Consider the following 21,263-nt stretch of genomic DNA (forward strand, 5'->3'; position numbering starts at 1 on the left):
ATTGACCAAGGCAACAAACTCTAACCCTTTGTTTCTAAATACTCCTAGCATTCGTGTACAGACATAATAATCTACAGCATGTTGTTTTGTATACTCCTGTCTGCTGTCTTCATGACACGATTGGACAACTTGCGTTGATGGGTCCGTACCGGACGAACACAAAGCCGAAATCGTTCTCTCCTCGTCAACATTTCAACGACAAAGCCCATTTCAGTTATTAACACAGTTATATAAGAGTGTCGCTCTTACACTCACATTCTGCCCATTCCTTCCTTCATAACGTAGCTTCCCTGACTCTCTGTGTTAAGTCTCATACTAGTTATTAATTTCCAGATACAAGACGCATTCAGGTGATGGCCGTCCCTCTTATACGAATCCAATCTTCCCTCAAACTTATTCCACGCATCCAAAAACTCGCATCCATTCCTTCTACACAGCCTACGCATCGAAACGTTTGCCATCATAGCCCTTCTTTTTAATTCATTTTTATCATAGCTAGCTAAAATACTGACAATTTTCACTTTCTCTGTCTTCACTCTCTCTCTTCTCTTCCAACAACCCTTTCATGTCCTCTCTCATACAAAACTTTCAGGTTTATATTTTAAATTCATTGAATTTTTTAAAAAAAGTTATAATATTAATTTATATAAATTCGAAAAAAATGAAAATAATAAAAATATTTTAAAGAATTTAAGCAATTGCAAAAATATTTAACACACCTTTTGAGAAAGAACGTAAAATTAACTAAAAGTGGTGTTGTAAACAAAGCAAAACGCATTTATCACTACACGTTTAATCACTACAGTACTGGAATTTGAAAATATATTTTCAGTGTTCAACTGATTTTGAATTTTACACTTCATGCTTAAAGAGTTCGAATTCCTATGGCATTCATAACACGTAAGGCTATTCTGTTCTTATCTGAAAACTTGAAGAACTTAAGAAAGATTTTTTTCTTTGAAGTGTAGAATTAAAAAAACTGATGTTGCTAATAAAACCATTTCTCCTGCACCAAAATAGCACGTTTAGTGTGTTATACTCTGATAAGATATGTTGTTTCCAAACTCTTTCATTTTTTCTTGAATAATGTTGGTATTGGAGTCTACAGTTCACCTCTGAAACCCGCTTTAAAACATTCATTCACACTCTTCTTTTCAATGTGATATTCCAATATATCCTGCAGAAACTAATCCTATTTCAAAGCCCCTTGTATGCTTTGTGTCTTCGAATCAGCATGATGATATCCCCATCACCAATGACACAGCACACGAGACTTTCTTGTTTCTTGTGCTGCGTTGCAACATTATGTTTAAACCATGGTACTAGTAATGAATAACACATGTCGTGAACAGAAATCCTGCATGTTCTTTCCGGGATTATTATTTTTTTCTCAAAATTTTTCCAACACATTTCTGTGTATTCTGTAATCATCTCCTATGATGTTGTTTAGATGTCCAACAAGTTTTCGTGTTTTTTTTCTGCTGCAAAATATTTCATCACTTCACTAAATCTTAAGTAGTTTCTTTAAAAGACTAAACAATATTATAAAGTGAAACTCAGGTTAATATATAATAATAAGGTGCTCTTTCTGAACGAAACTCGCTTTGCAGTTACAATGATTCCAAGTGTCGCTGTTAATTGGAACAAAGGTACTTATTTAACCATTTTGATGAACGTGCATGCATAAAACAAGAAAACACGCAACCAGAAAAGCGTCTCTGATTAATGTTGATATCACTGTATTAATGAGAATTGACAGAACTGAAAATTGATAGAAGGTTTACTCTTTTCCACACCACCTCAGGGGTAGAGTATCAGGCGCGCTTTTTTTAACGTGGTATCCCCAGTAGGCCTAATCCACGAATTCGTCAATTTAAAAATGTATCAGTTTACTTTGTGACAAAAGAGTTGAATATCATTTTCATGTCAAGAAAAAATGATATTATTATTATTATCATAACGGCTATTATAGCCTGTTTTTTGATATTATTAATATCATGATAGTATTAATATAAAGACTTATTAGACTGATGTTAGAGTGGGTAGTATGATCATATTATGAAGTTTGCATTTTAGGCTGATTGGTAGTACTCCCTTCATCCACTTTTAAATTCCATCATTTCAATAATTTGATTGATAATATGTAAATGATCAGTGGTTGAAAAACCTTTTCTAAATCCTGCTTGTTCATAGGGTTGGTTCTCATCTAGTTGGTTTCTAATTCTATTTTGAATAATCCTTATAAATATTGCATAATTATATGAAATTAGAGTTATCGGTCTCTAGCCACTGCGTTGGTACTGTTTGTGTATGTAGCAAGCCATTGCATACGTTACGAAGTTCTGGTAATAGTTCCACGAATCATATTTAGTAGAATTCTGCTGAATTTGATAACCGCCCTGTGGTTTGACGTTTTTGATTTGTTTGACTACCTGCTCAATTTCTTTTTTCCGGTGACTTCCGAGATAGGATCATCACACATTCTATTTGTTTGGTTGTCTGTTAGACTATTTGCTTGATTACTTGAATATAATTCTTGGTAAAATTTTGTTGCTATTTTAAGAATTTCGGATCTGTTATTTGTTTTATAGAAAAATTCATCTACTAAAGAAGGGATCGAGGATTTGCCATTTTTCTAATTTCTCTTTTGACTAATTTGTTTACTTCAACAAACTCTATTTTGTTTTGAATTGATTGGAATCTTTTTTTTTCTTTAGAAGTTCTCTTTGTTTTATTAAATTTTCAGTGTTATCCTTATTTTTGACTGTTTGGTTCTCTTGTGCTACTCAGGGGTTGGTATCCTGGCTTCATTACTTCCTCTTTATTATCGCAAAGCTTCTGAGTATTACTTAATCTGGTTGATTTTTGAGTTGTTAATATTTGCCTAAAGTTCTCTCTAAATTTCGCCTGGTTTCTTTGTGGATCTTGAACTCCTGGTTGTCGGTTTCTGAACCGATTATTCCTGTTTTGGATTTTTGGAACCAGAAGGTTCCTCTTATTAATTTATGATCTGAATTAAAGTTGAAATTCTTGAGAACGTCAAAGTTATGTAGAAGAAGTGAATCTTTTAATAATACATAGTCTATTCATGTTTTTCATCGGGTGAAATCCATGTCCTTTTTCTATTTTTCTCTTTCCCTAAAGGAGGAATTTCCAATTTTCAGCTGGTGGTTAAATAAGAATTGTAGGAGTCACCTTCCTCTGTCGTTCCTTTTATGGCTACCATGGTTCCAACAACTGAATCTTCTGCCTTTTGTTGCTTAGTACCTAAATGGACATACAAGTCTTCCATTATAATGACCTGGGAGTTGGGTGTTGTAGCTAAGTTCATCATAGAACTGCTCTATTTTTTTCCTGATTGTAGTAGCTTGTGGTGGGAGCATAAACCTGTATTACTGTTAGGAATTTATTTTTTTCCTAATTCTAACTTTCGCATCTTCATTCGTCTGGGAGAGATTCGTCAAAAGCGACATACAAGCAAGTCCACAAGAGACAACCTCATAAATGCCAGCAGACAGAAAAAACCAGTTGCCAAGGACTTGAACGCATTGCAAGAAAACATTCTACCTATTCAAATATTTAACACCATTCAATCAGAAGCGGTTGTACCAAGAAAAAAACCAAAAGAAGAATAAATTACCACTTTTTGTGGATCAGAGGTGCCAAGATACTCTTGAGGAAGTCACAAACTACGAAACCGATACAAATTAAAATCGCAGAAGACAGAAAGACTGCGATAGTGAAAACAAAAGTCTCCTAATGAGTTCAAAAAGAAGACAACAATAAAAATGAAAGTGAACCACGAAGACCGATGCAATAACACCAGAACATACCAGCAATTTTATTTGATCAGACCTTTCAGATCATTCATTTGATCATTCATATATATATATTGTTATTATTATTATTTTATTCACATAATTGATACACAGTCAAAACAAGATATCATATAAATGAAATTTTGACTGGTGATACAGAACATTTCAGATTCTACCCAAGAATCTAAGAATAGTCGCCAGGTAGCGTCGTAAAATATGGACTGTTCCAAGTAATGCTGTTTTTTTTTTGTCATATGGGGTCACTTCTTTGATGTTTAATTGCTGAAAATACTTGGATTGCTTCTTTGAAGTTGCACCAAGTGCACCGATAACTATTGGGATGACTTTGGTGTGTTTAAGCCACAGTCGGACAACTTCGATTGCCAGCTCTCAATAATTAGTAATTTTTGTTAATGTTGTAAGTTCTTTGTTGTTAATATTGTTATCACTGGGTACTGCGATATCAATAATCCAAACCTGGCGATGTTCGTAATTGTGATGTCAGGTCTATTGTGTTCCAAATGCCGATCAGTTTGTGTTCTATAGTTCCAGAGAATTTTGGCTGTTTCGTTTCCCAATATTGTGTCTATTTTATGCTGCCATCAGTTATCAGAAGTAGGAAAGCGATATTTTTTGCATACGGCCAATGAATTATTTTTACAACTTGATCATGGCGGTATTTACAGTCAGTTTTAGCTTTCCCGCTGAAGGCTCTGATTAGATGTTCTACAGTCTCATCTTTCTGATCACATAATCTGCATTTTCTGTTATTATCGATGTTCAAAAATTTTACTTTGATTGCATTAGTTTGTAATGCCTGTTCGTGAGCAGCTAGAATAAATCCTTCTGTTTCTTTTTTAATATATCCATGTTGTAGCCATTGCTACGTCTTCTTCACTTCAATTTCGTCCTCAGTATCTCGAAGAAACTGGCCAAGCAAGGTTTATTCTTCCAGCGCACATATCGGTTATTTTGTTGTTCCTTCTTGTAATCGGATTTGTTTGCTGTTGCTTTTAGAAGGTCCTCTTGTGTCATTGCTTGAGGAACTGGCTCAGAGCTATTGTCGATGTATTTCTTAAACTAATTTCTTCTGCTTCCGCAGTCTGTCTCACTTGCAGCAGACCCCGTCCATCTATTCTCCTCGGTAGGTACAACCGGTCAACATCACTTCGTGGATGTAATGAATGATGCATAGTTATTAGTTTTCTACTTTTGCGGCCCAGTTTGTCCAGGTCTTCTTTTGTCCAAGCTATTATGCCAGCTGTATATCGTATCCCTGGTATAGCACAAGAATTCATTGCTCTAATTTTGTTTAATCTATTTAATTTTGTTTTCAAAATATTTCTAACTCTGTTGATGTATTCTGATGCTGCCTGTTGTTTAACTTTCGAGTGGAGAATATCATTGGCTTCTAATATTCCTAGGTATTTATAGTGTTCGTCAGCTGAAATTGCTTTTATATATTTCTCTTGATGAAAATTAAAATAGCTAGTATCATTAATTTTTCCTCGTTTAATAGATAAAATTGCGCATTTATCTAAACCAAATTCCATTTTGATGTCCTGACTGATAATACGAACTGTGTTCAATAAATAATATATTTGCTCCTCCGATTTTCCATATAACTTCAAGTCATCCATATGAAACAGACGGAAAATTTTAATATTACATTTAGGAATTTCATATCCAAGATTTGTTTTATTTAGAATCATAATGTAGAAGGGCAATGGTGACAAGGAATCACCTTGGAAAATGCCACGTTTAATGCTGATATCTCCAAATCGTTCATTATTCACTATTAAAATTGTTTTCCATGATTTCATAGCAGCAGCCAAAAACGAACATATGTTTTGTTAATTCCAAATAGTTTTAGTGAATTTAGGATCCAGGAGCGTGGGAGGGAATCGAATGCTTTCTTGTAGTCTATCCATGCCATGATTAAGTTAGTTTTTCATCTTTTTGAGTTTCTGAGAATCATTTTATTAATAAAGATCTGGTCTTTTGTTCCTCTAGATTTTTGAAAATTGCCTTTTTATTCAATCGGATAAATCTGATTATCTGATAAGTACTGGTATATGGAATTTGCTATGCTTGCAGTGAACAGCTTAAACATAGTTGGTAGGCATGTTATTGGACGATAGTTATAGTTACTTGCATCTACATCCTTATCCTTATCTTTCATGAAGAGAAAAGTGCACTCTGATATCAACCAGTCTTCCACTGAGCCTGACTGCAACAAATAATGAAATTGTTCTGCCATTCGATCATGTAGACTGGTTAGATGTTTTAACCAATATCCATGTATTTCGTCTTTGTCAGGTGCACTCCAGTTTTTTAATTTTCTAGCTTGAGCACTGATCATTTCTTTAGCGATAATGAGATTGTGCATTTATTTTTTGTTTCATTTCTGATTCTATTTCCTTAATCCATGAAGCATCTTTATTTTGTTCAATAGGATTATCCCAGATTGATTCGAACATTTGAGTGTTTCTTCTTTTCGCGTGAATGATGGTTTGCATTTGCATTACTCTGGAGAGATAGAAAGAATTGAAGTAGGTTCTGTCGAAATTGCATATTTTGTACATATTGGTTTATTCTTGCTTCAAATCTTTTAATTTTCTGTGCAGTCATTGTAATTCTTTGCTTTATCTCTTCGGTAACTTCAGCAATTGTTTTGTTGGCCAAATTACATGTGTTAATCAGTCCGTTTTTGATGTTATTATTTTTCAGCCGTCCTTCCTTAAAACTCTTTAAGTTGCTCTGATCAGCTCGATGTTTGTTAGCTTTTTGTTCTAACCGGATTTTCCATGGTCCAGATTGTTTCATCCTCGGCTTTTGCTCTTTCGGTTTGCAACCAAGCTTCACTGAAATGATGTTGGATGTGCTGTATAGGAGTTGATTTGTTTCTGTTATTCTGTTGGTTGTGATGGGTCAATGGCAACATAATTACAACATTTGCGTCTTAAAGGAGCTGTTTTAGCTTAGATTGTTGTAAAGCTTTCAATGGTTGTAGTCTTATACAGTCATTTATAGAGTTCATATGTTCCAATATCCCTGGCTTCATTTTACACTGCACGTTTGTCAATACATTCTGATGTATGTCGTCAGATTAGTATTTACTGAGTTGAATTCCAAAGTTTGATATAGCTGCCTCTGATGATTTGCCGTTACTGTAGTTGGTTTATTACGTAACTTTTGCAGCTCAAGTTCAGTAAATATTTTGTTACGGAAAATGAAATTCTTTTAATCTATAAGTCTTTGTTCTGTTACACCAGAATCTGGTAATTTTTGTTTCCAAATTAAATGCATTCGCATACGCTTTCTGAAACCTCCTTTTTCTGGTGTTGATCTGTAAAACATTTCATAATTTCTCTGTTTTCTTCTACAGTCCATTTTTTACGTTTGGTTTCTTCCAGTCGCTTTTCAGCTTACTGCGCTGATTTCCCAGCAAGGAGAGCTGGGTCCTCTAGCTCACTTGTCGCCTGATGCCCAGGATCCCAACATCTGACGCAGTCCTCGATGACCCCGGCGTCGACTGATCCGGTATGGATCTCTTCTTCCTTTTCACCATTAAGATGGGAGATGGAATACTATTAGTCTGGCTCCTCAGTTGAGACTTATCTGACAAAGGTGGTCCTGCTGGCAGCTATGTTACCGCCAGAATAGCTCTCAACATCACTGAAGCACAGCCCCAGCGCCATGACAAGGCCGTGTTCCTTCGGGGGAATTATTATTATTCTTACAGGACACCTCAAAGGAGTCATCGCAGAAGGCACTCTATTGTGCTCCACATACATCTCACCATCTTCACAAGTATTTGGAACTTAAGGAACTGTGAGAAGACTGTATTATAGAGACAACAGATTTATCATTGTATGAGTTGAATGACTGAATTTACCTGAGGAGTTGAAATGTTTGTGATATCTTAATTAATTGATTTAAACGTAAGTGTAAAATTTGTGATTTTAAAATTAAATGTTTGTTTTTGCTTATCTAAAGTTGTATTTTTCCTGAATCTCTTTTATTGCACCATTCATAAAATATTCAAACCAAAGCGGGTGAATTAAGTAAGTCAAATATACTCGGCCAGTATATATTTTAAGGAGAAATAGTTGAAGGTTGATTTTTCTTCAATTCTTGAACTAATTCAGATATAGAGTGGCGCAGTCTTTAAATATAAATTTTCTCTATATTTGAATTAGAAATCTACTCACAACTTATCAATTAGTTATGAACATCGTAATTGTAATCATGTCGGATCCAAAGTATAGATTAAGAACAAGAAGGATCCAACACTACTATGTAATTTTCCAACCAAAAACAACGACACTCTTACTACCATCACCATCTACCGTTCATCACGACCAACAACAGAATGTTTTCCTGCAAACTGCGTGTCCTTGTGGTCGATCTGCCTGTACTCGAGATGAAAAACCCATCTTTCTGAGAAACTGAAACCATGCTACCTCCTTATCCGATCGGCCAACTCATCTTCAATTGTAAACCTCCACATAAAGAATACTACATTATCATACATTCTTTCACTCTACTGTCCTGGAACAATGGGATGATCATACATTCCCTTTGTGCTGAGATTCGAAGTATTCAGCCAGATGAGCATCCATAGTCATATCATTCTTCCCTCCTATTGCCGAATTCGTGTTCAATTTATGCAAAAGCTCTAGTACGTCCTCCTCACATACCTGAAGTTCATCATTCAGTATAGAAGTGGCTGTGACATCAATATTGCATACACTAGCTTGAAATCATTTATCAATATGATACTCGTTAGTCGAGCAGTCTTTTCTGCATCCACCACCTGCACACCATTCGAACTGAGGGGGAGGGATTCTTTCACATTCATTTTTTGTTACTTACAACATAAGGATAGGATTCATTTGAAGCATTTAAGCTTGCAAAGCCAGTTTCCGTTCATTGCACAGTTAGTTTGTGGTACAATAGTCGCTCTTTAGACCCGAAACCTTATAGTTTTCAGAGCTGACATCATCCTTATGCCTAGGGTATTATTTCTATATTATCTTTATTTCCCGAGCATTTCTTCCTTAGTAAGATGTCACATTCATTTACTCTCAATACCAGTTAACATATCTGCATTTGTGAGCCATTTAAGAGTAATGTAACAATATCAGCCCCCCCCGCATTAAAGCAACAACCTCGACCCCTTTGTTCCTGATAACGCAGGCATTTGCGCACAGCCATAATAAGATAATAAGTTACATCCATATTTTTCTTTCTTTTTTGTGTACTTTCCTATATTGTCTGTATGGCCAAGTAGGGCAGCTTTCAGATTCCGGTTCATATATTTATATAATGAGTCCATTTACAGCCATCCTTGAATTTGTTTATCAAGTCCGAATTTGATCAATACGCATTCACATTTTCATCATAATAACCTTAGCTGTTGATCATATTTATATCAGGAATACAGGTGCGTAACTTAGTCGTTCGTACACATAGATTCTTTCCATTTCCCCCTCACCTAATCTAGTTTCGTCTCTCTGTTTCTCTTTTTTGGTCTTATTGCAATAAATATTTTCCTGAAGTTCCTGATACCAAATGCGCAAGTACAGACCATCCCTCGTATATAAATCTCTTCTTTCTTTAAACTCACTCCACACATCCACATACTCGCAATCGTTTTTCTACATGGATTACGAATCGTTTTTTGTCATAACTCTTCATCTTAATTGTATGTATCATATCTAAATATTATATTAATATTTTCACTTTCTAGTTTTTCACTCTCGTTTCTGCCAGCAGTCAGGGGTCATTTCATATCCTCTCTCATACTCAATTTATCATCAGACAACATACCAGAAGAACTGTCTCTTTTATTTGTTTTTTTTTGCTTTTCAAGGGCATTCGTTATTCATTTTTATATTCGCACTTTATGCATTCGAGCATATGCGCAGTCTCAGTTTAGACCTGAAAGATGTTCACCTCCGCGTCCGTCTGCCCTTTATTTCCCGACAGAAACTTATATCTTAACCCTCTCAAAACACTACTCATCCACACATCTTTGTCTCCTTTCGTCTCTGAGGTGGGGGTTTGTGAATATATTCGCTCCATTATGCCAAATAGTATCTAAATGGAATCTTCCAATTTTTTTCTCCTCTGGCCACAATCTAGTCCAGATTTCTTTCCTTATTTTTATTGTGTTATTCGTGTATTAGGGTTTACAGATTTTTAATCTTCCAGCTGTTTATCAAAACCAGCTGTTGTGCTGGTTTTCATAATATTTTTAATGTTCTCCTTTTTTATTATTGCTTATTATTGTTAGGTTTTTCGAGTATTTTCGTTTTCGTAACTACTTTAATGAGATAAAAATTCTAAATTCCATTCTTTTTTAAAATTGTTTATAAAATAAATTTTTAGGTATTTAGAAATTTCTTTTAATAATTTTATGTATAAAAAAATACTTACCTCACACCAATTTTATTTTTGCGTAAATTTTCTTGAAACATATGCCTAGAAAAATAACTAATTAACAATCATGGAACTTGAAATATATCTAGTATATGAGCAATTCTTGCTTGCTGAGATTATATTTTCAAACAAAAAAGTGTTTTGCTGTACGTTCAGACCATTTTTTTTTCATTATCATTAAGATGTTTTAAATTTGTGCAGTCGACCTCACTCTAAAGCCATAGGGATGAGGAATAGTCTGGACTTTGTCGAAAAAAACAAAAATATTGTCTGAAAACATATAAAAGTAAAGCATTTATTTTGTTGAAAATATAATCTGAGCAAGTGAATTTGATGGATTTCGATTAGGTGGATGGCTTGCATTTTCGACTGGAAAATGTTTTAGGCGACGGGAACCATTCAGGAAGGCGCAACATCAGAAGTCTGTTAAAGAATGAAATACTCTTAAAAGAGCCCATTCTGACTGAACAGAGTTGGAAAATACAGAAGAATGAAATTTCACATATAAAGAGAGAAAACAAAAATATACTTCGGAGAAAATATACAGGAACAAAATAATAATAATAATAACAATACTCAAGTTATTAATTTCTTAGTTATAATAAAAATAATAATAATAGAAAAACATAAGTCATTGCCATATTCAGAGAAAGAAATATGAATATGGAGAAACACTCTATAAACGATGTAGGTTTTCAAGAGAATGGCAGTTTTAATGACAACTATAATGACAGTTATAAACGTATTGCGCATGTCCAGACCATTTTATGATTGTATTTAATAGTTTAGATCAGGGCTATCCAACCTTCGGTAATCCGAGGGCCGCATTAGAAAAAAAATTACCCAAGGGCCGCATCACAGTGCGTATCTAATAATTTGGTGAGCAGCAGCGATACACCCTCGAAAGCTGAACAAACGAACAACACCAATTGCGCACTGATCGTGCGCTCACGTTCCCCGTGAGTGCTAGGAAGATGCGCGTTAGAACAAAACAGTGTAAGGACGCTTCTTTGACACATCCGATATTTGAAAAACACGTGGGTATATAGTGATATAAAAACACCAAATAAAATTACCAACATCGAGGTTATCGATTTGTGATAGAATATCTAATACGCATTCGATTCAAATTCTTATTTAATTTTTCGCTCGTGAAATCAAAACCCAGGTGGGCCGCACAAATTAGCACTGCGGGCAATGCTTTGGACAGCCCTGGTTTACGTTATTGACTAGCAGCACTTCGGCTTCTATTTTAAACGAAACAAGCTCCTTTTTCTGAATAAGTGTTGTTTTTATAATACAAAGTTATATATTTTCCACTGAAAATGTTTGAAACAGATTTCTTCTTAAATTTTTATAAAATTTGATGAGAAATACTTCAAACTGTACAGCTGATTTGCCTTCATTCATAAATAAACCATAAATTGCATGTGTGTTTTAAATGCGTGTTATAAATATGTGTGTTACAATATGTGTGTTAAAAATATGTGTATTTTAAATATTCTTCAATAAATTTTAAACCAAATGGTAAATAAATTTTAAATAAGAATGATTTAAATTTATATAATTTTAATAATTAACATTTTTATTGAAATATTGTCATGAATGTAACACCTAGTTAGAAATTGAAGAGATTTTTTATAATTATCTCTACAAACCTAGCACCGAAAGGATTGAAGAAAGACGCGTGGATTTGATTTGTATTTGTTCGGGGTGAATTAGGATTATGGTGTTAACTTATCTAATTTTATCTTCGCACTTCAGTTCTCTGGGTGATATTTACTCCAGTATTTGTGAGAAGTAGATCTGTTCAGCTTATTTAAACTATGGAAAATCTTGATACTGATGACTTAATCCAAACGTTGGACAAACGCCTAGCATTCCATCTGCTTAAAAAATCATTAAAGAAATTTGACGTCGTGTAGCCAGGTTACTTAAACTATGCTCAGTGACAAATAATGTCCCAGAATATAAAGAGCAGAGAAGAAAAATAAAAATTTGGTGATTTCCCCACCTACTGAATTCCAAGAAGTACATGAGCAGAACTGAAGAGGTACTTAGAGATGACAAAATGGATGATGACACCCCTAATACAGACCCTTCAACCACTGTTAAAGAAAACGTGACTCCCATCATCCTATGAGACAAAAGCAAATGGACAATGCTCATATCGATCATGAAAGATCGAAATATTGCCTTCTCATGGACTAAAAATAGAGACGAGGGCATAAAGATTCAGCCCACAACAGTAGCAGACTATCGTCAGCTAACCAAAGTAATGGGTAATGGACAACCTCAACGTACAATACCACACATTCTCCCTCAGCTCGAAAAAAAAATCTAAAAGTAGTCCTGAGAGGAGTGACTGAGGATATCACCACTGATGAGATAGCGACGGATCTCATCTGTCACGGTTTGCCTCCGGTCAAAGTGAGCAGAATGTTTAGAGCTGACAAGACACCGATGCCACATGTCTTGGTGGTAATTCAAAACTCCCATAAAAATATTCGACTTAACATCGATCTGTGGACTTAGGATAACGCCTGAACCTTTAAGAAAAAGAATATCGGTTGGGCAATGCCACAGATGTCAGAAATATGGCCATGCTAAAAAACTATGTACAGCTGAACTAATGTGTTTGAAATGTGGAGAGAACCACCCTACTAACAACTTAGCCAAGCCTAGAACCACACCGCCAGATGTGCCAACTGCAACGGCCCTCATCCTGCAAATTACAAAGGATGTTGCTACTATCCAAAACACAGATTGGCACTAAAAAATAATCAATGTTCCTCTCGACCTCGCACGCAACTTAATGAAGCAGAATTTCTTCAGACTGAAATAAATTAAAAAATCAAGAAGTAACACATCCAATAAACATAATGTAGGCCGAAGAGGCGCGCCCTACGAAAGCAACATGCTAGGATCAAAAACACTTCCTAACTTGACCGCGGTTATTAATGCCTTTCTCGCTACCATGCTTCAAGACTTCAATAAATCAAGCCCATCACTATCCTCTACAAAAATATTCCTTCAAGAAACTCACTTTATCCTAAAAGCACTCACGATTAGAAATAAATTTCTGCCAAACTCCCTTCTAATTGCCGCTTGGAATGCCAACGCCCTCTAAAAATATTGTTGAACTTCGTTAATTTTTACTAAGATACAATTCAGATATTAATCCAATAAATGAAACTCACTTACGACCTGCGGACAAATCGAAATTGAGAGGGTGCCTGCTCTACATAAATGACAGACTGGGTTACATAGATGGTGGTGCTGCCATTTTTTAATAAAAACTATATTAAACACAATTCAGTAACCAATCCACCAACCACAAATTTAGAGATAACAGGCATTTAGAGTCTACACCAAGACAGCTGGTAAGCTCAACATCTATGCTGCTTACCACGCTCCAACTCAAAGTCATCGCGCAACTCTACCCTCTAATTAACAGGAACAGCAAATTAGACACCAGAAACAAATTGCTTTTCTACCAGTTGATGATCCTTCCCATAATCACTTATGCGTCTCCAGGCTGGAGCCACACTTCCAACACTAACATTCTCAAACTGCAAAGAGTGCAAAACAAATGTCTACGTATGATTCTAAATGCGACGTGTATATCAGAGACATTCAACTTCATCGGGACACAAATGACCCTTATATGTTTTCTTTCCTGCAATGTTTAGCAGCAAACGTCTTTTAAAAATCGTTCACACACCCAAATGAATTAGTTCAACAAGCAGCAAGCTAAGAAGAAGCGGCTTTATTCAAACACAGAAGACCAAAGGCCATCTTAGTCTCAAGCAACGATCGATAACAATCACCAACTCGGGCCGAGCAATTGGGTAGTCAGATTTCTTCACGCACAAAAGACCAAAAGACCATCTTAGTTTCATGCAATGATGCATAATCTTCTTACCCATTTAGGGTGAGCATTTAGTTCAAAAACTTTTCCCCTTCACAGAACCCCTATCAGATAGCAGGGATTATAAAAGCATTTTGCTCGTCCTTAGAGAGAGTAATGTTATGCGTTATACTTCCGATAATTTTAACTATAAGCACTCTTTCTCGATAAGATGAAGTTCTACATCATTTAATTTGTAAACAACTATAATATAAACATAAAATATGACTGCATTTATTCAGAAAATTAGTGAATGAAAGCAAGCAATATTAAAGAGTGGCACACACACTCAACATTCAGATATCATTGCTAACATCCATTCCGAAGTGTGTGTGTGTGTGTGTGTGTGTGTGTGTGTGTGTGTGTGTGTGTGTGTGTGTGTGTGTGTGTGTGTGTGTGTGTGTGTGTGTGTGTGTGTGTGTGTGTGAATGATAAGGTTCTAAAGCTGGACATCAGCAATACTTTTCAGTCAAGGTGCTTTGGGGAAAGAATATTTGTAAAAAGTAACCCTACTAAGACAATTTCGTGTTTTCTTTGGGGGGGGGGGGGCTGCTAAAACGAAATTCACGATCGGAATGAAGTGATTTAATTAGAAAAGAAAATTAAAGGTCTATTTTATAAAATACGTAGAATCTTTTAATTAAAAGAATGTTAGAAGAAACAACGATAAGACAGCGTTTTTTTTTTGTAATCCGAATTCAAACTCTAAGTGACGTCAGTGTTTGTGAGTATCCGTGGCAAATCCCGTAACGATTTACAGTTTCGCCCTCTAGCGACGAGACAACATGAAAGTAGCGCGAGTTGCTTTGATTAGCAGTGGAAAGAGAAATGCAAACTATAATTATTACAGTTTAACAATTATAAACATCATATTAAATATAATTAATTTTCTTAAATCTATTATAATGTTGACATGATTACATGAAAGAATATTAAATAGATAATACAATGAAATATTTAATGAATATATTCAAATAGATCAATTATTTAATTTCCTCAGGAGATAGACTATCCGGGATCAAAATCCCTTAAATTTCTCATCTCTGTTCTATCTTTAAACAATATCCTTAGTACTGGTCCTTCAGCTTTTTTTAAGATTCACTCTTTACTGTAATATTTAACACAATCTTTAATATGTGCTGACTCTTATATTCCTTTTAATTTTTCCAGTTAAGTGATCATATGCGTTATTGTAAAATTAATTTCTTGTTTTTCCCGTAATGTCCAACAGCACTGACGCTGTGAAGTGTTTCGTTGCCTTTATCAGAGTCAAAGAAACACTTCAGAAATAAAATCTATAATGTTTAACGTACCAGATAAGTTAGCGGGAAGATTGTTTTTGTGGATATTTCCTTTCTGTGGTCCAGATGATATGCGTACCGCTTTATAAGGCAGAAGTCCCTGAGTGTCGCTTTAAGGTATGGTAATGGCACAAACAATGAAATCTGATTTTATTGTTTCACTCCAGTAACAGTCCCAGAGCTCGAGTTATCTGTTGATTGTTAAACTAGAAATAGTATTTTTATTACCCACAAATCACATAAACCGACATAATCAATGTCTAAGCTCAATTCACAAAAAGCACCAAACAACAAAAACAGTACGCGAATATATTGGAACAATGAATGGAGGGGGGGGTGAGATAAACGATAACACATGGACGCAATCAATGCGTTATCGCAATCAGAGACAACAACAGAAGAAGAACGCATAGAGAAATTATAAATTTCCAAGTGAATGGATCCACTTAAAAGTTACTAAACAGAAAAAAAAAAAAAATCTGCAAACTGGAAATCTCGTATGAAATGTATTCACAATAAGATCCGTTAATACGAGTATGTCATAAAACGCTTTGGTATAAATGACTTCATCGAATGAAAGAGAAATCATAAAAAACTAATAAGCAAACTGCTCTTTTTAAAGTTATGGTATCCTTAAGCAATAGATATTCATTTTATTACTAACGCTAAGTAATCCTGTTACGATTGCTACATCACAATCAACGCGTGCGTAAAAACTTCAACTTCAAAGAACATAATACACTTAAGACATACGTATACGCAGCAAAATCAACTAAGAGCGTCTTGGGTTCATATTGTAAAGAAATGGATGGGAAACAAGAGCTACTACGGGATGTCCTCGAAGAAGAATGGTCCAATTATAAAGGAAGCTGTAAATACGCACCAGACAGTAGCTTTATCGAATGCAAAGGAATTTCTTAGATTGCGTGCGAGTTTTGCGTGGCCCACACTCAGTAATTCTGAGTATTCACAACTCCGTTCAGGTGAAAGGGATAATTGTCTCTCCACCAAATCATTCACGGCCACGCAGCTTACAAATCCATTCCTGCAAAGCGAATGCCAGTCAACTTTCCAAGTCCTGCGGGCGCACCTCCTGTGTCAGAATTATGATTGAGAAGAAATGTAAAATGTTTACAGAATTTTCCAGACAGTTGTGTAAGGCAAATTCTTGTGTCTTAGTACAACACGTGCACTGCAGGAACCAACGCTATTATTAATAGCCTACTTCACAACGGCTGAATTAACACTATAAAAGTTTTTCGCCTGGTTATACAGCAATCCCTCGATCAATGCGCCTTCGATTAGTGCGACATTTTTTTTTCTATACCCAATTTCGATTAATGCGCCTATACACATCTTAAAAATAAATGTTACGGATTAAAAAAAAATATCTATACATTTTTTATGACTAACTATTTAAAAAACAAATCTCTCATCAGGATTTAACAATTTAGTTACCGATTTAAAACGTTTTACAAAGTTATTTTTAATGGCGTGCTACACTTTGTTCCAAATTTACTGCCAAAATTTATATCATCTGCTAATTACATAGCATTTTGCTGATCATATCTCGTGCCTCTTTTGCAATTATTTTCCTTACTTTTTTTATTTTAAAGTATTTTCCCAACCTTTCATCATGAATAAAAGAATCAGTGAGCAAAAAAGTGGAAATATGAAAATGATTCGAATAGTAATCTCTAATTGGAAGGAAAACTTGAAATAATAAGAAAAATTAATAAGGCGAGTCCAGAGCAAAGATAGGACACGAACACAAAAATGGGTGAATCAACTATACGAGCAAATTTAAGCAAAGCTGCTGAAGAGAGACTTCTTTCTACTTGGATCAAAGATTCTAACCAAAAACGGATTTCGCTAAGCACTAATCTATTAAATCTCTTTGCAACCTTGAAAGAAATGCTATCCATGATGTGCGATCACAAGAAGAATTTCACGCTAGTGCTGGGTTGTTTGAGCGTTTCAAAAAGAGAAATAGCCTACATACGTTGCAGATAAGGAGGTGGACGCAAATTATCCAGAGATTTTGAAGAAAATTGTGGAAGAAGGAGGGGTGGGGTGACAATTGTGACCTACAAACATTTAATGTCGATGAAGCCGGCCTTTGTTGGAAGCGAATGCCTTCCAAGATTTTTCTGCTCAAATCAGAGAAATCTCAGCTGGTTTTAAAGTCAAAAAGTCGAATGAAATTACTGCTAGCAATATGCGAGCCGTTTGGAAGCACACTCTTCCGCATTATGCAAACGATGTTAGAGGCTTTTTAAATGAATTTAAGTTAATTAAATCTCAATCTGAGAAATTGAGTGATTACGACCTGCTAAATTTATATGCACAGCGGGAAGATCCTGAAGAAAATTTAATCAATGAAAAGCCCAACAAGATTTCACAGAAACATGAAAATCTGTTTCGTACAATCGAAGTTTTTAAGCAGCAATGCTTAGAAGCTGATCCTGACAGAAGCAGTAAAATTTGCAGAAGAGTAGAGGAGGCAAAAGGGCCATGCAGCCAGTTGTATGAAAAAAAGAAACAGGATGCCCACCAAACTACGTTAGCTCGATTCTTTGTTAACACTCGAGAGGTCGAATCTGATCTGACAGATGCATGCTAATTGTTAACGTGAATATTCTTTAACCTATCTATTGTATAGGTTGAAGGTCATGAGTAGCTGCGCTTGAGTATATTATGAGTGCTATTTCGCACTTTTGTTGAGGTCAGTTTGGTTTAACACGTGTTATGCAAAGATTTGTGATATTTGACCTGCGAGGGTCGCGGCAGTTCTGACAGATACTTGTTTAGTTTGTAACAAAAATTTTTATTCTTTATATTTCTTTGTTTCAATAATTTCTAGATTGTAACTGAAAATAAATAAACCATCATGTATTACTGAAATAGAGAGACAAAAGCTTATTTTTATCATACATATCCTCTAGGAGGTGTGCTTTACATTTATGTAAAATACTAAGGAAATATATCTGTAGCTTGTTCCACCTTTGCAACGACTTGTCCAAAGTTGCACTACTTATGCTTGTGTCCACCGAAACGTTTAATTTCTATATTTACCGCACGAAACTCTTGAAATAATACTGAAATAATGTTGGATTCAATATTTATCATACATATCTTCTGGGAAATGTGGTTTACATTTATGGAAAATACTAAGGAAGCATCAGTAGCTTGTGCCACCTTTGCAACGATTTGCCCAAAGTTGCACTACTTATGCTTGTGTCCGCCGAAACTTTCAGTTTCAATATATGTTTTCGACACGAAACTCTTGTAGTTTAAATATATTCGGCTATGAAATAATGTTGGATTAAATATTCACTTACTTTGTACCATCAAGTATTATATTTGCAGTGTTTGTTCTTTAGTTTTTTTTTGCATTTTAGCACATACTAGTAATGAATCTATTTCTCAGACATACCTCGCCCTATACTACAAAATTACGACCTCGACCTCCCGAGTGTTAAGAAGTAGAATAATAAATTTTCTGAATATGTTTAATTATCTTTAAACTTCATGGTTTTCCTTCAATTAGGCTCTGAGACATACCCTAATTCTTTTATAAAAAAAATAAAATAATGGCCAGAAAAAAAAATTTGAGAACCGAATTATATATTTTCCCATAGGTATTCATATTCGATTAGTGCGTTTTCGATTAATGCGCCTGTTTCACAGAACGTATTTGGCAATTTAATCGAGGGATTGCTGTATTACAGAGATGCCAAAAAAATTATATTCTAGTTTATATCCTTTATCCTTCCTTATCTATATTAGTATTGATGGTTTCAATAACGACTGTTTCTTCTTGTTGGACTTTACTGCTTGTGAATTTTTTTTTTCCCTTACGGTTTTTCTTAGACGTGGAGGTATGGATTTCTGTTATATCAGGAGCAGCCTCGAAAGGAGGAGAGGCTTCCTGTGGTGCGTCATTTCCATTGCTTGGTGGAGTTGCTGGCGTGATTGCACCACCCATCCTCTCAGCAAGGGTTCTGGATGGGCATGTGTCCACTTTGTGGTCAATGACCCCACATTTCAGGCAGGCTGACTCACAGTTTTCTTGGTTGTGGTCTGCTTTGAGGCAGTTTTTACATTTCACTCTAGGACAGTCCGCCCCAAGGTGAGTGAAAGCACCACATCTAAAACATTGTTTTTTTACACCAGGGTAATTTATCATTACTCTGGCGGATCCAATAATAATGAAGTTGGGAACGGGCGTTTTCATCTCGAGGGAGATGTGGACTTCACCCGACTTCCATTTGGGGTTTTCTGGGTCATTTAGGACTTACACCTTGTGTACAACGCCCCATTTCCCGAATATTTCGTGGATGATCTTTACATCGGTTTCAATATATTCTAAATTCTAAATTCTAAAGGGAATCTGGGGGATTCTAAGTAGTTTGGTAATGCTCCCTACCAAAAATGGAACTATTGTTTTTCCATTACACTCGAATCCTGCAAGTAGTTTGTCTCTTGTTTGTTCACTCCTTACTACCACTTGGAAGCGGCCACCACCAAAGGGAGTAAAACCAAAAATCTGCTCAGCGCCGACGCTTTCGATGAGGGCTTTGGCCAAACATCGAGGTCGTAGGTCAGCTTCCACTTCGATCCGCGTACGCGGCAAAGCCATGGCTGGTGATGGGGCCTAAGCTATTCCCACCACCGAGTGTCTTATTCTTGCCCCAGTCTGGAGCTTATTCTGTATCTGCTGCTGTAGTTTATTATCAAGTGCCTCTATGAGACACTTTGTCGATAATAACTGAGCTAACATATATTATTATATACTATACTATATACTATACTATACTACAATTTGCGCATAGCTAAACAATTTGCTATTTGCTAATCACCTAGGAGAAAAGTTCACAAAAATGAACGCTAACCACCTTGCATGAGAGTCACACCTTGCAGAAGAGTAACAGCAACAACAAGGCATCGGAACATCGTTGACTCCAAAATGTCATATTTCCGTATATAAATAGATAAAAGCTGTTTTAGCTTATTACTAAAACACATTAGATCAGAAAGAGATATTTAAATAATTCTTAGCATTTATATTACCAATTAAAGATGTTAAGAAATTATATTCTTAATTTTCTTATGTATTTAATTGTTGTGAACTAATTGGTTTGCCACATCTGTGAGATCTCCCGATGATCCTGTTTCTTCAAAACGGTTATTCGTCTCGCATAGCATCCATATGGAGATAGAATATCTCGCCAACTCCTCGTTCCGGCAAAAAAAAAAAAAAAAGCAGAGTGTACCAACAGCATTGCATTTCATTAGGTAGTTCAACTTCACGAGCAAAGCACGTTAGGACAAAGTAAGTATAATCACTGTGGAAGGTATTAACAACTAGAATGAAGAGAAAAAATCCCTTGTCCATATTTTCATACACTCCTAGCAACTGCCGAGTTGCGTGATATGCAAATTCGATTCACTTGGTGTTTACAATGCTCCTATTGGTGACGTTTGGAACTTTTTATTCTCAGATATCGCTTTCGTATGACGCAGAAATGTATTCCTGCAAAGTTTCGCAGCATTTGGATCACTGGATGGCACTGCATAAGGCCGCAACAAGTTTAAATTTGATCATAAATGCACACACACACAAATATATATATATATATATATATATATATATATATATATATATATATATATATATATATATATATATATATATATATATATATATATATATGCACTTCACGAAGTCTCTTTAAACACGGACGACTTGAACACCATTGTTCTGCTTCGCATCGGTACCCTGCG

Source organism: Typopeltis vanoorti, chromosome 10, assembly GCF_054136105.1.
Source record: "Typopeltis vanoorti isolate ZY-2024b chromosome 10, IOZ_Tvanoo_1.0, whole genome shotgun sequence".
In the NCBI taxonomy this organism is placed as follows: Eukaryota; Metazoa; Arthropoda; class Arachnida; order Uropygi; family Thelyphonidae; genus Typopeltis; species Typopeltis vanoorti.